The 15,714-nt window shown below is 34.2% G+C and overlaps 1 pseudogene; it reads right to left on the bottom strand.

The window, feature by feature from the left end:
* Positions 1-14,164, bottom strand: part of LOC132169361 (probable LRR receptor-like serine/threonine-protein kinase At1g53430) — a 24,128-nt pseudogene extending 9,964 nt beyond the window's left edge.
* Between the last annotated feature and the right edge of the window lie 1,550 nt (positions 14,165-15,714).

Here is a 15,714-nt window from a genome sequence, read left to right as displayed (position 1 = left end):
TAAACTGTCAATTTTTGTTGCTGGCACTGTAGCTGGAACAGTGCCGTTCCAGCTACAGTGCTGGCCCGGACTGTTGGCAAATGAGGCCGGTTTGTTGAGCTGAGTGGACAAGCAAAGTAGAAAATAATGGCTTTGTTCGGCAATGGAATGAAAAAAAGGTAGTGAAATAGTATTGTAGTAAATTTGATTGATAAAAGAGAAAAAAGTAACAATATTTTGTATAAAAAAGTAAAAAAATTTGTTTGTAGTGATTTTTTTATTTGAATAATAATAAAAAACAATTGATGTAATGTAAAATGTAAGAATGTTAGAATTGATTTTGAATTTTTTTTTTTTTTTTTTTTTTTTTTTGATTTTTGGGTCTGTTCCGGCCCTTTAACACGGCCAATAAAATGAAAGACTGGAAAATAGGGTCAACTGCTTGTGTGCATGGAGGCCCCACACGCTATAGACTTTTGGACTTGGAAGGCCTAAACAAATCAATTGCCGTGTGAATTGACCATGTTTGCTGTAATCTTTTTCACTATAAAGTGATTTCTTTTGCATTGATTAAGGTAGTCTCCATTATTCTTTACATTCTAATGCCAGTTTCAAGCATACACGAAGAGTAAGAGACATCATAGGAATCCCAACGAAATTGCATTTCTCATTTTGTCAAATGCAGTCTAAAAGCATCAATTTTCTCCAACACAACAGGATTAGCAGAGAGAACTAGAAGGTATTATTCATGGGATATATGCACTATGGTGTTTTTACTCCTATAATGTTACAAAGTCTATGATCAAGAGGTGAGTTTGATAGTGATAAGGAATGGAAATGGAAGGAGATTTTTATTTTCCTACCCCTTCTACATGAAACATCCGTACATAACAAGTCACATACACTTAATCTTGCTTCTTGAATGCACAGGATGCGGCCACAACACCTATTGCAATACCTACTTTGCAAGTCGCACATTGCCCCTTTTGAGGAAAATCGAGCATAAACAATAATTAGAAAAAATCAATGTGACTTTGAGGCGTGTATAAACATTATCTTTAAGGTGATAATTGCCCCCACTCGAAAGAGTTTGCTGTCGGGTTGCAAGCAATTCACTTCTAGGATACAACAAAGTTAACAACTGCAGACAACAATTCTGAAGTACCTTCACAAAATAACTCCTATATTCTCCCCTGTTCCATGCACGTGAAACAGATCGCACATATCATGCGTTTCCTGGGTTCGGCTTTCACACTTTTCAGATCCATAAGAATTTCTATAGCTTATAACAATCTTCAGCTTCATGTTACAGCATATTGTTTTATACAAAATTCAACAATGGGAAAAACAACAATGGTATGTACTGTTTCCTATGGTAATCCCACAGCCCCAACCAAATTACACAAGTACAGTGGACTAAAACCACACAATTGTTTATTTAACCCTTTGAGCTAATAAAGCAATGCAGCTTTATTAATTTGAAAAATCATTTAGCATTGTTTGGGGCAATATTATGCTGAAATTACTGAGAAGCAAGATTATCTAGGTAAAGATCCTGGGCAGATGCAGAAGCAGATCCACTCCATGTGGCATCTGATGAATGCATAAGGCTCTCAGCTTCAGTTGAGATCATTAATTAGTACTGTTTCGATATGATCAAACTGGTCTCTCGAGGCATTAAACCTCAGCTCATCACCATATCTACTTGGATCTATGACAAAATCATCAACAATGGTGCGGCCTTCAAGCATGCTTACTACTTCAGACATGGTGGGTCTAAGTGCTGGTGATGGACTTGTGCATAAGAGAGCTACTTTGATCATTCTAATAGCCTCTTCCTTGTTTAACTCAGACTCCAGCTTTGCATCCACCATTTCCATTAGATTACCCTTTTGTTGTAGAATAGTTGCCTTCAATAGGAATAGAAAAGAGAATGAAAAAGAAAAGTAGCAAGTTAGAAAAGGAGAATAAAGTAGCCATATGCACATATGGAAAGGAAATAAGCTGAACTCAAGTGTGAAGTGAACAAGTCAAACAATTTCACTTTTGTTTAGTTTATTTTGCTGCTTGAATCTAGAATAACATACTAGAGTGACGAAGTTGAGTGGAATGGGACCAAAAAGGCAACCAGGCCTCCAAATGTTATTTATAGTAGCACATATTAAATGAAAATGATCAATCTTACCCAATCAAGAAGGCATGCACAATCCTCATTTGCTCGATATTTCATGTTGCTCTTCCCGGCAACAATTTCCAGTGCAACAACCCCAAAGCTATAGACATCTGCTTTATAGGTTAAATAACCCCATAATGCATATTCTGGCGCCATGTATCCTCTGTAAATGAAGATTATAATTAATTTAGATCACTACTATGAATGCTCAAAAAAAAGAAAAGAAAAAAAAAAAAACAAAACAAAACTAGTATTAACCTTTGATCTTTCATATTCAACAAAGTATGTCCGCGTTGGGAATGTGATATTACATGCTTATTTCATAAGTTTCTATTGCTATCTTCTTTTTGAAAAGACATTCTTAGAGATCTGAGAATGAGTTTAATAGACCATAACAGCGGTGTAAGAAGGAGTGGTCTTTCTCTTTAATAAGTTGTATGCACTGTGTGATTTTATATATATACACATGAGAGACATAAAAGAGAAAAGAGAGGAAGGGGTTTTGCTCTACAAGGGTTTATCTCTTGCAAAGCTTTGATTCAAGGTATTTGGGCTGCTTTCAAGGTGTGTTTAGGTGTTTAAATACATTCTGAGAGCGTGGGATTGTAAGAGTAGGGGTATTTGGGTTGTACACCATTCCTCTAAGTGTCTAGACCTCTCTTCTTGTAATTTCTTCCATTGATAGTGAATTTCTTCTTGCCAGCTTGCCCTTGGATGTAGGGCTTAGTGCTTAACCATATAAATTCTTGCCTCTTTGACGCAGTGGAAGATGATGGGGGATTTGGATTAAGCAACTTGATCCAAATATATCCGGAATCCACCCACAAAGTTTCAGTTTTGAATGAAAAGTGATATAGAATACCAAACGTCTACAACTCAATGCCTTTATGCTTATGTTGTAGATCTTCAAATATATATATGGCCCATATTTCCTTGGCTTGAGCTTGCTATAAGTTCCAATTGGAAATCTTTCTTTGCATAGAAACACCATCACCATATCCCCCTCCTGAAATTATTTGTACCGACAATGTTTATCAGCAGCTTCTTTGTACCTTACATTAGTTGCTTCCAGTTTCAGCTTTTCAAATATACAGAGACTTTAAATGATGTAAAGTCTGGGGTTGCTTTTAGGAAAGCATCTCATAGATACATACAGATCAATATATGTTCCTATTTATCTGATAGTCAATAACTTGGGAGGCCAAAAGAAAAGGAAGAATAGAATCACAAAAAGACTCCATAATAAAAGAAAGAGGAAAAAAAGTAGCTCACATTGTTCCAGCAATTCTGGTGCTGATGTGGGTGTTTTCCTCTTCATGGAGCTTGGCCAAGCCAAAGTCAGAAAATCTTTGGGTTAAGGTCCCTATCGAGTAGCACATTTGAAGTTTTAATGTCTCTATGAACAATTCTTAATGTCGATTCCTCATGCAAGAAAGTCAAACCTCTTGCTATGCCAACACATATTTTTTGCCTCGTAGGCCAATCCAATTTTAAGCGGTACTCCTCTGGACCTGCATATTTTGTGGATAGTCCAATGAGAAGTTCATCAACTTAGTTCATGATATAGACCATTTGCGGTGCTAAGTTCTTATGCTTTCTCAAGTCAACATAAATACTAAAATAAAACATTAAGCTTACCAAACAAAGCACGCGCCAGGCTATTGTTTTCCATGTATTCATACACCAAAAATAGTTGATTTTTTTCAATACAACATCCATACAATCTAACAAGATTTGGGTGCTGTAAAGCAGATATTGTGCCCATTTCATTCACAAATTCACGATTTCCTTGATTTGATTCTGAAGAAAGTTGCTTAACGGCAATTATAGTACCATCTACCAGTATACCCTGCATTAGAAAGATATATTTTCAGGTATGTACATGAGGTTTTCCTCTAAGTTTTGCTTACCAATATGAAAGAAATCAAATAGGAGCATACATGCAAAACATTCACAAAAAAGAAAAAGAGAAAGGAATATGAAATCTAGGATACCTTGTAGACGGATCCAAAACCACCTTGCCCAATCTTATGTGCAACATCAAAGTTGTTAGTGGCAGCCCTGATATGTTTGAAGGTAAAGAAACCAGTTTGCAGATCCAAGTTTTTCAATTCTGTCCAAAGAATGAGATTGAGAAGTTTGACAGAATCTTACAAAATGTCTATACTTGAAACAGAATGATTCTAACAAATACGCTCGAGTGGTGAGCTTGAACTATCTAATCATTGCTTGCATAAACATTGCCATCATTTAAAATTTACAAATAAGCAATGAACTAAAATATAAATGGAAAACGGGTGAGCTCATTTACTAAAGATAGTTGAAATTGCAACATTCTGATTTCATGTAGTGTTAAAATTTCACCAAAAAAAGGTGTTACAGAGATTGGTTCTTATGTTATGCAATCATATAGCTTCCTTTTAAGGTTCTACTTTGAATTGCTGATTCTTCATCTAGGCATAAAGGCGGAAAAAAAAAAAGTTTATTGGAAGCTGCAATAGAGTACTGAGTCCTTCAAATGCAATACAATGTTCTGACTACTCAAATAGCTGGAGAAAATTATTATTTTTTAAGCCTTTCTACATCAAGATTTGCATGGTATTTATTACCTTTTACTCTTGAAATCTTGCCTCCCAAAAAGCCTTTCCGCCGAAGAATGCCTAAAATCATAAAAATAACACATAACACAAAAACTGTGGCTCCAATTGCAATGATTTTCTCCCATTTGCTAGATCTGGAATCTATATGAAAATAAAATTTTCCATGAATATTAATTGTATGATTGCATACTTATCAAAAAAAAAAAAAAAAAAATTGTATGATTGCATTCTGTGATGTGTGTTGAATATAAAGGCACGCATGATATGATAGGATGTTACAGAGATGCAAGCTGAAAAGAAAACTTCTGGATTGTACTTCCACCAAATTGCCAAGGAAACTTGTTTTATGTCTAATTTCACACCACTAATAATGGAACTGCTTCCACTATATTTGCTATTTCCATCTATTTATTCATCAATCTGCTCCAGGTAAAAAAATGATAATAAAAGATCATGAAATGCAGATAAATGAGAGAGAGAGGGAGAGAAGTACTACCATGTCAACCAGAAAAAGATGAATAAAGAAAAAACTACATTACTTACTAAACTCCACAGAGATGGCAGAAATAAGAGGACCATATGTTCCTTTTCTTGGAGCAGCTGTTGTCCCTTTCCCAGCCCAATGAAAGCGAATGTCTATACTTTTATTAGTAACTGGAACTGCTTTAATGTTTATAATGACTGCTCTATCAACCCCTTTTGCTTCCTTCACAATGTCAAAATCCTTCAGCTTCAGTTCCCCCTGCAACATATTAAGTAATCGAATCAAATGATCTTCAACAAATATGGAGCCCATAATTGATTTGGTTGAGTACCTGAATATAAACATCAAATATCCGTCTTCCAAGACTGTAAAAAGATTTGTTGCCTCTAAATACTATTTCCGCAAAGTGAAGTCTCACAGTATATTTTCCATTTGCTAAGCACTGCACATAATATGTAAGAGAAAGAGGAGAGACACGTGCATTCGTGTACAATTCATAGTCATGCATCGTGAGCACAGATACGTTATTTGCCATGTAGTTTTGGTCTTTTTTGATTGCATTTTGAAAGTGTCCCGTGCTACTAAATCCCCATCTAGTTCCAGCTTCATAAAATTTTGATGGATCTCCAGAGTCTGTGTCCGCTTCATATTTTATGCTTCCAATAGTAGTTCCACTTCCACCACAATTAATATGCAATGAATAGTAATCTACACAGAAGCAGTAGCATGTTAATGGTATTCTTAAGTTAATACAATGGGATGAAAATGATGTTGTGTTTTATTAATTTATATATTTAGATATTTAACTGACTTTTTCCTCCATTGAAATTATTGAGAAGAAAATCCAACAAAATTGACGCATTTTCCTTATAATTATATGGGAAAATTACACTTTACCCCCCTAAAGTTGTCAGCGTTTTTTAATTCAACCTCCAAAGTTTTAATTTTTGCAATCCACCCCCACAAAGTTTCAATTTTTTTCAATTCAACCATTCTGTCAGTCAAAGCCGCTATGACTGACGGAACAGTGATCACGTGCGACGCACGTGATCACTTAAGGCATTTTAGTACCAAAAATACCCCCATCCCAACTATTAAATGACGTCGTCAAGGCCTTCCCTTTTGCTAAATCGCTCACGTTAACTCTCGCTTGCAGATTTTTCTTGGGCACCGATGATCCAAAACGTATTGCTTGGCTTGTGAACAAATTCGATAACATTACGCTAGGGAAGCATTTGATTCCTGTGAATTTCCCAGGAACAATATTTTATAAAGCAAACAGAGTAGCGGTTGGGATCTGCAGGGAGCTGAGGACTATTATTGGGGAGAAGAAGGCTGCCATGGCAACCGGAGCACCCATGCTGGATACTCTGTCACACCTAATTGTCGTCACCAACCCATCCGTGAAATCCTCTCTCTCTCTCTTCCTCTCTTTCTCTGTCTTTCTCTCCTCTGTTTCTACTGCTCCAACTTCTTTTACCATTTTTTTTTCTTGGCTAAATCTACGGCTTAATTTGGTTGTCTCATCTTCTTCATCCAACCAACCAACCCTTTCTCTCCAACTTTCACTTTGCAGAATGGAGAATGAGAGCAACCCATCCGTGAAATCCTCTCTCTCTCTCTTCCTCTCTTTCTCTGTCTTTCTCTCCTCTGTTTCTACTGCTCCAACTTCTTTTACCATTTTTTTTTCTTGGCTAAATCTACGGCTTAATTTGGTTGTCTCATCTTCTTCATCCAACCAACCAACCCTTTCTCTCCAACTTTCACTTTGCATAATGGAGAATGAGAAAAAAGCTAAAAATTACACAACCCACTTTTACTCTTTACAATATTCTTGGAGCTCACTTTTGCTTCCTTCATTCCATTAGGTACACTGGTCAGGACAGTACCATGGAAGGGTCGGAGATTGCTCATCCGAGAAGATTTTGCACGTCTCCTCTGTGCTGAAGAAATTGTGCTCCTCCATTTTTACAAACTGTGTCGATAACGTTTTCTGAAACTGAAAGCAGCTGATTGGCAGCGGTGGGAGTTAACGTGAGCGATTTAGCAAAAGGGAAGGCCTTGACGACGTCGTTTCTGAGTTGGGATGGGGGTATTTTAGGTACTAAAACGCCTTAAGTGATCACGTGCGTCGCACGTGATCACTATTCCGTCAGTCATAGCGGCTTTGACTGACGGAATGGCTGAATTGAAAAAAATTGAAACTTTGTGGGGGTGGATTGCAAAAATTGAAACTTTAGAGGTCGAATTGAAAAACGCTGACAACTTTAGGGGGGTATAGTTTAATTTTCCCTAATTATATTCAAAGAGATGTGTAAATGTATATTACCTTTAGGGCATCGGTCGTCTTCTGGACATACACTGATTAGAAAAAGAAAAAAAAAAACATTAACTTCTGTAAAATAAAAGTAAGGAAATAGATTGACACTTGAAAGTTTAATAACTAAGAAGCTTACGAGTTTTTCTGTCCATTAAAACTTTTAAACAAATTCCTGATGAAATGAAAAACAAGTTTTTTTGAAGATTAGAAGGTAAGCGAGAGTTAAATGTTCAATGCTTAAAAAGACCAGAACAAAACAAAGGAAGGGAAAAAAAAAAAAAACAAACAAATATTCTTACAGCTTTGTTCCTGTACAAGTGTCTTCAGAGCTCCAAGTAAGATTATTGTAAGAAAGATCTATGTTCCTTCAAGCAAACACATTCATCTTATGTAATTTCCATGCATTCCAAATAAAATACATATATAATATATACAGAAGTGATAAGCTCGTGCAACATTTTAGCACGAAAAACATACCTTTCACAATTACTCATCCAGTTTGGAATAACTCCGGTAAGCAAGTTGCTTGTTAAATACCTATTCAGTACGCAACATAATCACACTATGGCTCAACTTATATCGCACTGTAGTTAAACTCCTACTTTCTATTATTAGACTACTCATATATATGGTTCAACAACTGAGGAAGTTTCAGAATATAGAATCACAAAATCTCCAAGGCCTCCAATGCAGACCAAAGGTATGCTAGTTTCTCTCATAAATCCACATAGCTTACATGTTCGTCAAATTTACTGGACTTTCCAATTCTTGAATTTCTTTTTCCAATCTATTGAAACTGAGATCCCTGCAAGTACATCACAAGACAGATGTCATGGAACAAAGTTTTTATTATAAACAGAATATAGTAATCAAGATAAAAAGGTGCACTACCATTAAAAACGTGGTCATACATAAACCATAGGCAAAAGTCAGTCATAAAGATAAAAGAAAAAAAAAGAAGAAAGTAATATACTTAATCAATGGCCCAGGATGTTACTTAAAAGAGTATATAACTTAATTTTTTTTAATTGTTAAACAAAGATCCATCATTCATCTTTGAGCCCAACAACGATGCTGCAGAGACTAGAGCAACAAACGTAGACATAATTCAATTATGTTTACATAGGACATCTGATGCAATGGCCATAAAGAGCCAGTATCTTTCTTACAAAACCCTCTTTCCATATGGAAAGCCTCATCAATGGTTTGCACTTACTTTATTAGATTTAAACAGAGAATTTTACATAAATTCCAAATAGAACTCAAGAACTTTCAGCAGAATGAAATCCACAAGTAATCAATTTCAGTCCAATAAATACTCTTGATTGCAACTGTAAAATCAACATATTGGGATAACCTGGTTTGAGAAGCACCAGCAGTATTTCCATGATTAAATTTATCTCTTCCTATAAGCTTAAACTTTTGGGACAAGTGGTGGTTTAACAATATATATATATATATATTTCCACTTCTGATTAGGATGTAAAACATGAAACTTCTCTAAAATTTACCTTGTAACACTTAACTCTCTCATGGTTATGTCCAAAGTATGAAAGTCAAATTTAAGGTAGAGGTTATCTCCTAGCCAAAAAGAAAATGTAATTTTACTGAATATTTTTTATATTCACTTTCAGGATGACAATCATCATTATCGTTTGGCTATATACATTGATAGGATGGAGACTGTATATATTAATTCATGACTTACCATAATGTGATTGGTTATAGACTAGATAAGTTCACTTTACACCTTGAACCTAACAACAAGGAAGTTGCATGTACAAACTGAATTTCAAGGAAGTTCCCTGTTTAATACCTAATCACAAGAAGCTAAAACATATTTCCGCCTCAATTTTAAACGTTGAGACCTAAATATATACATCATGCAACAAAAAAAGAAGGGAAAATTCGTATTTCACTATGAATTTATGAATGTGTTGACAGTGTAATCATAATGATAACAAAAATGATAAATTTCCATGAGAAGAACGCATTTACAGTTTTCCAAGATTTGTCATCTTTGATATATATGAAGGGATCTCTCCAGAGATGTTACAGCTGCTCAATGTCCTGCAAAATAAATCGAGTTTGTATGATCACAATTTTCTGAAAAGTCATGTCAATTGACAATTATTCTAATTCCGTAGCATTTTAAGACTACAAGAATGACTTACAGTTGCATCATCTTTGTCATGTTCATTAAGGGTGGAAAAAGTGAACCTTCTCCTTCCAAGTCACTAATCCTTCTGCATATATTTTCATAATAAAGGAATTATTGCTAATAAGTTTTAATTGTGATAATGCAACTCAAACTATCATCTTTGAAAGTTTAACTCACAGTTCAATTAGATTTTTCAAGACGGATATGCTAGAAGGGATTGGTCCTTTGAGACCGCTACCTTCGATCTCTCTGTCAAGGACAATAAATCATAAAACTTTTACATCAAAGAGATTTAGAATGCTTAACAAGAAAGCGCACTTACAATGTTTCAAGTTGCGTCCAACTTTGAAAAAAATCTGGTATCTTTCCTGTGAAATAGTTACTACTAATCCTACTGCATGTAACCGAAAATGAAAGAAATTAAATGACATAAAACTTGAGCATTTTTCTAGGTGAAATCTGATGTTATCATTAGTACATCGGTGTAAAAGGCTACAAACACTTACAATTCTCTTAATTTGTTTAGGCGGGTGAGAGCCGTGGGCAGCTGTCCTTTTAGATAGTTACCACTAAGAATGCTGTAGTCACCAAAAGGAAAGTTTACAGCAGCTCAAGTGTAAAGTGATTAATCAAACCATTTAGAATTTAGAAGTGTCTCATCAAATGTGATATGAAATTCAAATAAAAGACGAGAAAGAAATACTGACAGAATCTCCAAGTTAACTAAATTTCCAAGCTCAGGTGGAATAGTTCCAGAAAACAGATTGTTCTCGATGGACCTGAGTATATGATGCCCTTAAAAGTTAAAGCAGGGTTTGAAAAATCTATGACATAGTTTTACTTTGTAAATAATTTGTGACAAAGAAAGACATAAAAATGAGCATACAAATATTGAAGAGTGGTTATGTTTCCCAAGAAGCTTGGAATTGGTCCTGATAAGTTGTTCACAGTGAAAGACCTGCAGTGAGTTCATTCAACAAAAATGAGCATTTATTGGCTAACCTTGCACATGAACTGAGAAGTCACTTACATATGTTCCAACTGCATAGAAGCCCATTCACGTGGTATATTACCACTGAGGTAGTTGCGTGAGAGAGCACTACAATCAAGACCAAATTATACAATTAGAAGCGTATATCAATTTTGAGTCACTAATAAGATAAAAATATTAGTGGTTACTCTCCTTACATTAGCTTCAGGTATGGTAGCTTCACTAGAGCTGGTGGAAGTATACCAGAAAGATCCTCTCCTTGAAGAAATCTATGTTAAAGGATAATTACAAGTAAACCATAATCCATTCAAATGTGCAACTCTGTGAAAATATGAACTTGAGCAAAGGTGACAGAGCAAAGATGAAGGGACTAGCACTCTAGTTTGAGCACTCTAGGTTCTACTATATACTATAAGTAGAACCTACATCTTGGTATCAATTACATCATTCATTTCTCACCTATGTCACAATCAATATATCACAGTTCATCATATTTCTCACTGCCTTGACCCATATTTGGTCATCTTCTTGATCCTATGGTACTTTAAATAAAATTATAATCCTTCTCAATCTTTAAGCATTCATTCATTATCACTGTGCATGATCAAATGTCTGGTAACAGCTACTGCTCATATCACCCTCCACTACTCTAACTTCCCACACATGACAAATGTATTAATTTATGTTCCACATTTATTTCTGTTGTGACTTGTTTATAAGTTCCCATTCCAATTACATTCATTCCATTATTCAACATGATTTTTTATTCTCCAACATGCTGTAGTATCAAAAAAATTAGGTCAGCCTAGTAGCCATCAAGCGAAATTCTGTGTTTGTAACTTGATTGGTAACCAACAATTTCACAAAAGTTACTGGCATTTACACAGCTTCTTTTACTATATTTCTTAGGATGGTATCTACTTAGTGCAACATAGATGGAGCATAAAAGAGTTTGAGGATTGGAAACTTAAAAGGAGTACTGCTGCTGAATTTTTCTACATAGAATATTCCAAAAACTCACAATGGTGCCTACCTGCAATGCTTGCAATGCTTAGCAGAATCAGGGAACTTGCTTTTTGTCTCGATTTTGTAACACCTTAGTTTCACATTGGGAAGATGAGTAGCCCGCATAGAGTTGACGGTTTATAAAGACACGCATAAGTGCTAAGTTGCACATTACTTACTTATTAGGTGAGATCGAGCTTTATAAGTGATTCTAAAGAAGTTTTAAATTGACTAGTCCTTTTGGATGATAGTTTAGATATGGTTAGCGTTTTTCCTGTGTCGTTATAAATGGTATCAGAGTCAGGTTGTAACGTCGTGTGGTAGTGGAGCACTGCGTGACATGATTCTTACGAGGACGTTGGGAGTTTAAAGGGAGAGATTGTAATACCCCAATTCCACATTGAGAAGATTAGTAGCTCATATAAAGCGGGTGGTTTATAAAGATACTCATGGATACTAAGTTCCAAATGTTTACTTACTATGGGAGATTGAGCTTTATAAATGATTCTATGGAAGCTAAAAATTGACTAGTCCTTTTTAAGGTGATAGTGAATATGTGGCTAACGTTTTCTCTGAGTCGTTATAGATTTGTTGCTTATATTCTTCCAAGTTATATAATTTAATACCACTACATCTACTTTATAGTGCTTGTAACTCACCAAGAGACCAAATACCTATACCTTTTGCATCTATTAAAGAAACCTTGAAAAAGTATATTATATCTTCTCAATATTTCATCCTGTCAAATTATCAATTTGCTTCGATTCATAGGCCAATTCAAAACAATTGGACTGAAACATCCCTAACAAAAACAATTGCATTGAAGGACATGCGGACCATGACAAGGATAATCCAACACCTCACCAACGCCCAACCAGCCACACAAATAAACCCACTCCCTGTCCAAGCACCCCAAATCACAACCAATTCCCGTATTAGTCAAATTCATGGTTGTGAGGAAGTATGGCAGTGATTGCAGCAAAACTCGAAGAAACCAGAATTCAGAAAATTATTAAATAATATAGAATTTTTCATTTCAAAATCTATCCTAATGTATACTAGAATCAAGATTTAAAAAAAAAAAAAAAAAAAAAGAAAAAGAAAATTATCACAATATTACATAGATGACAAAATATGAACTATTTAATTTAAAAATGACGGATTGGATGTATGGAACTCTACAAGAGAGTTTTGGAGAAACTCAACAAAACTATGCAATTACTATTTTTATCAACCATATTTTGGTTATTTGGAAATTTATTTAAATTAAGATATCAATCAAATGAATGGACTGTTCAATACAATAGCATAAGATGGTGAATATAGTTTCTCCAAAAACTTTTTATATGACAATATTTCGAACAAATTAAATGTAAAGTAACTAAATCTTAAAACCTAAAAATCCAAAACAGAAATAAATCATCAAAAAAGTAACCCAAACATAGAAATTGACCCTTTATTTTGTCCTATATCAAGAGAAATACTGAAGGATTAAGTGGAATTAATTAAGGAAGCTTACATCTTTTCTATGTGGCAAACACCACCTTCAGGTTTGGAACAATTGCAGAAGACACTATTGTTGTACAATGGAAAGTGCTCTCCGGTATTAGGTGGGAGTGGTGTCAACCAGCTTTTGTCCTTAATGCATGGGTCTATGCCGAAATTCCAGTCCTTTTTCCCTAATTGTTCACCTATTTCTCTCAGGGCTTCCACTGCACCACACATCAATCTATAAAAGTTAGTTTTTTTGATTAGTTTCTCACAACCTTCCTGTCCTTAATTTAGCATTTTCCTTGACAAAATTATCAAAAAAAATTAAAAAAGGTTCAAAACCCAAGGATTAGTCTACTTAGAAGAACCAAAAAATTGTTCCATTGGACAAAATGTGTGTGTGTGTATATATATATATAGATATAACTCTGTCCACTAAAAGCTTTATTGGGGTGAGGCCTGAATTTATAGATTTCCATTTCTAAAGTTCACCCACATAAATTAATAGACAGAAAGAAGAAGAAAAACCCATAATCATCACCTTCCTCATCAGGAGTAGGCCCTAGCAGGCCAGCTTGTGCTTCCATGCAAATACGCAACAAGGTGAGTAGTACAATAAAACAAACATATGGAAGACATCTTGCAGCCATCTCTTCTCCAGTGACAAGAGTTTTCCACCAGCTCCACTTGCAAAGCTGCGTAGATATATATAGACATGGGATTAAAACCAAAACACACGTTAGAAATGTAAAATTTATTTACAGCACCTCAGCCCAGACATGCATTGATGAACTCCACAGGCAATTTGCTCTTCATTCAAACTAGAGAACAAAACAAACAAACACGTTTTCCAATTAATGTAGAAATAAACGAGAAAATAATAAAGTAAAAAGACTGAAAAATAGGGTCAAACTGCATCTCTGCATGGAACATTAGGTAGTCTTGACTGGACTTGAAGACCTGCGCCAATAATTGTCATGTCAATTACAGGAAAAAAAAGATTTACACTGGGTATTCAAAAAAATATAATCGCTATATATGTTTGCTTTAAAAAAATTAAAAAAAAAAAAAAAAAGGTGGCCGAAACTGTAACAGATTTAACTGATGTGAAAAAAAAAAATGTTTTGTATGAAAGAAAATGAAAAAAAAAATTGTTTTGTAATAATTTTTTTTATTTGAATAGTAATAAAAAAGTGATTAATGTGACGTAAAAAGTAAGAAGGTTTAAGAGTTGATTTTGAGAGGAATAGTATAAGACCTTTTTTACGGCCATTGGCAAAGAAACTAGGTCTGGCATTGGCGTGTTACTGTTCAGTGATATGTTACTGTAATAATAATTGATTGATGTGAAAAAAGTAAGAATATCTAGTATGAAATTTTTTTTTTTTTTTAAATAATAATAAAAAGTTATTGATGTAAAGTAAATAATAAGAATGTTTGGAGTTTAAAATGTGTAAAGTATGAATAGTAACTATCCATGGCCGTTGCCAAACACACTCTCTTGACTAGATATTATTTATACACTATTTTTAAAATGTTTTTTTTTTTAAATTATTAAAATATTCTCATATATTTTTTTTAATATCACATCATTTATTTTTTATTATTATTTAAATAAAAAATTACTACAAAACAATTTTCATTTAAAAAAAATTTAAAATTTTATATCACAATAATTATTTTCGGGTAAGGAAAAATCCATCATGCCAAACACTGAAACAGGTAGCTCTAAAGAACAATCTAGATCCGTGAACCGAAATTGAGCGTGTGAATTGGGTAATGGTTAAAACATCTGTCAAGCATAAAAAGAGCCTTCTTTCTTTTTGGAAAGAACCATCAACTTTTCCTGTTTCCATGTACAAGGCGATTTTCTTCTTCCCTATATGATTTTCACCATGCTATGATTGTATGATATTTTTACCGTTAAAGTATTAATTAAATTATTAGATTCACCTTTTTTCTATCGAGTGTATTGATTAAATGATTAAGCTGATAAGAAGAAGTAAATCTAATCATTTAATCAATATTTTAACACTCCCCCTCATCTGTGAGCTCTAATACTATATAAATTAAATCATCACTTGTCCTAAGTTTTTTGGAGTAACTAGTAATTTAACTGAAGGTTGTTCAATCCTTGACTCCGTTAAATTCACTCCATTTTAATTAAATATTTCACGTGTTGGACATCACATATTAAAATTGAATTTGAACCCACAAATGAGGGAGAGTGTTAAAGTATTAATTATATGATTAAATTTACATATTTCTATTAACTTTCATTGAAATTTTTCACAATGCAATTTCTCATTTTTCACTATTTCAAATAAATCTTATTTACAATTTTATAGTTCAGATCGTTAACAATTGGGATAGTAAATTGTCAATGGTTGAACATAAGAACTCTTTCACATTTTCTATGTGGTCAGTAATAGAATTAGAGTCTTGTTTGGTGTTTTGTTGTTTCCCACGTACGTGTGATTTTTTGGCAGTTATGCATAGAGTGTGTGTAG

The sequence above is a fragment of the Corylus avellana genome, chromosome ca2 (genome assembly GCF_901000735.1).
Source record: "Corylus avellana chromosome ca2, CavTom2PMs-1.0".
Classification (NCBI taxonomy): Eukaryota; Viridiplantae; Streptophyta; class Magnoliopsida; order Fagales; family Betulaceae; genus Corylus; species Corylus avellana.
This window is presented reverse-complemented; position numbering and strand designations above follow the sequence as displayed.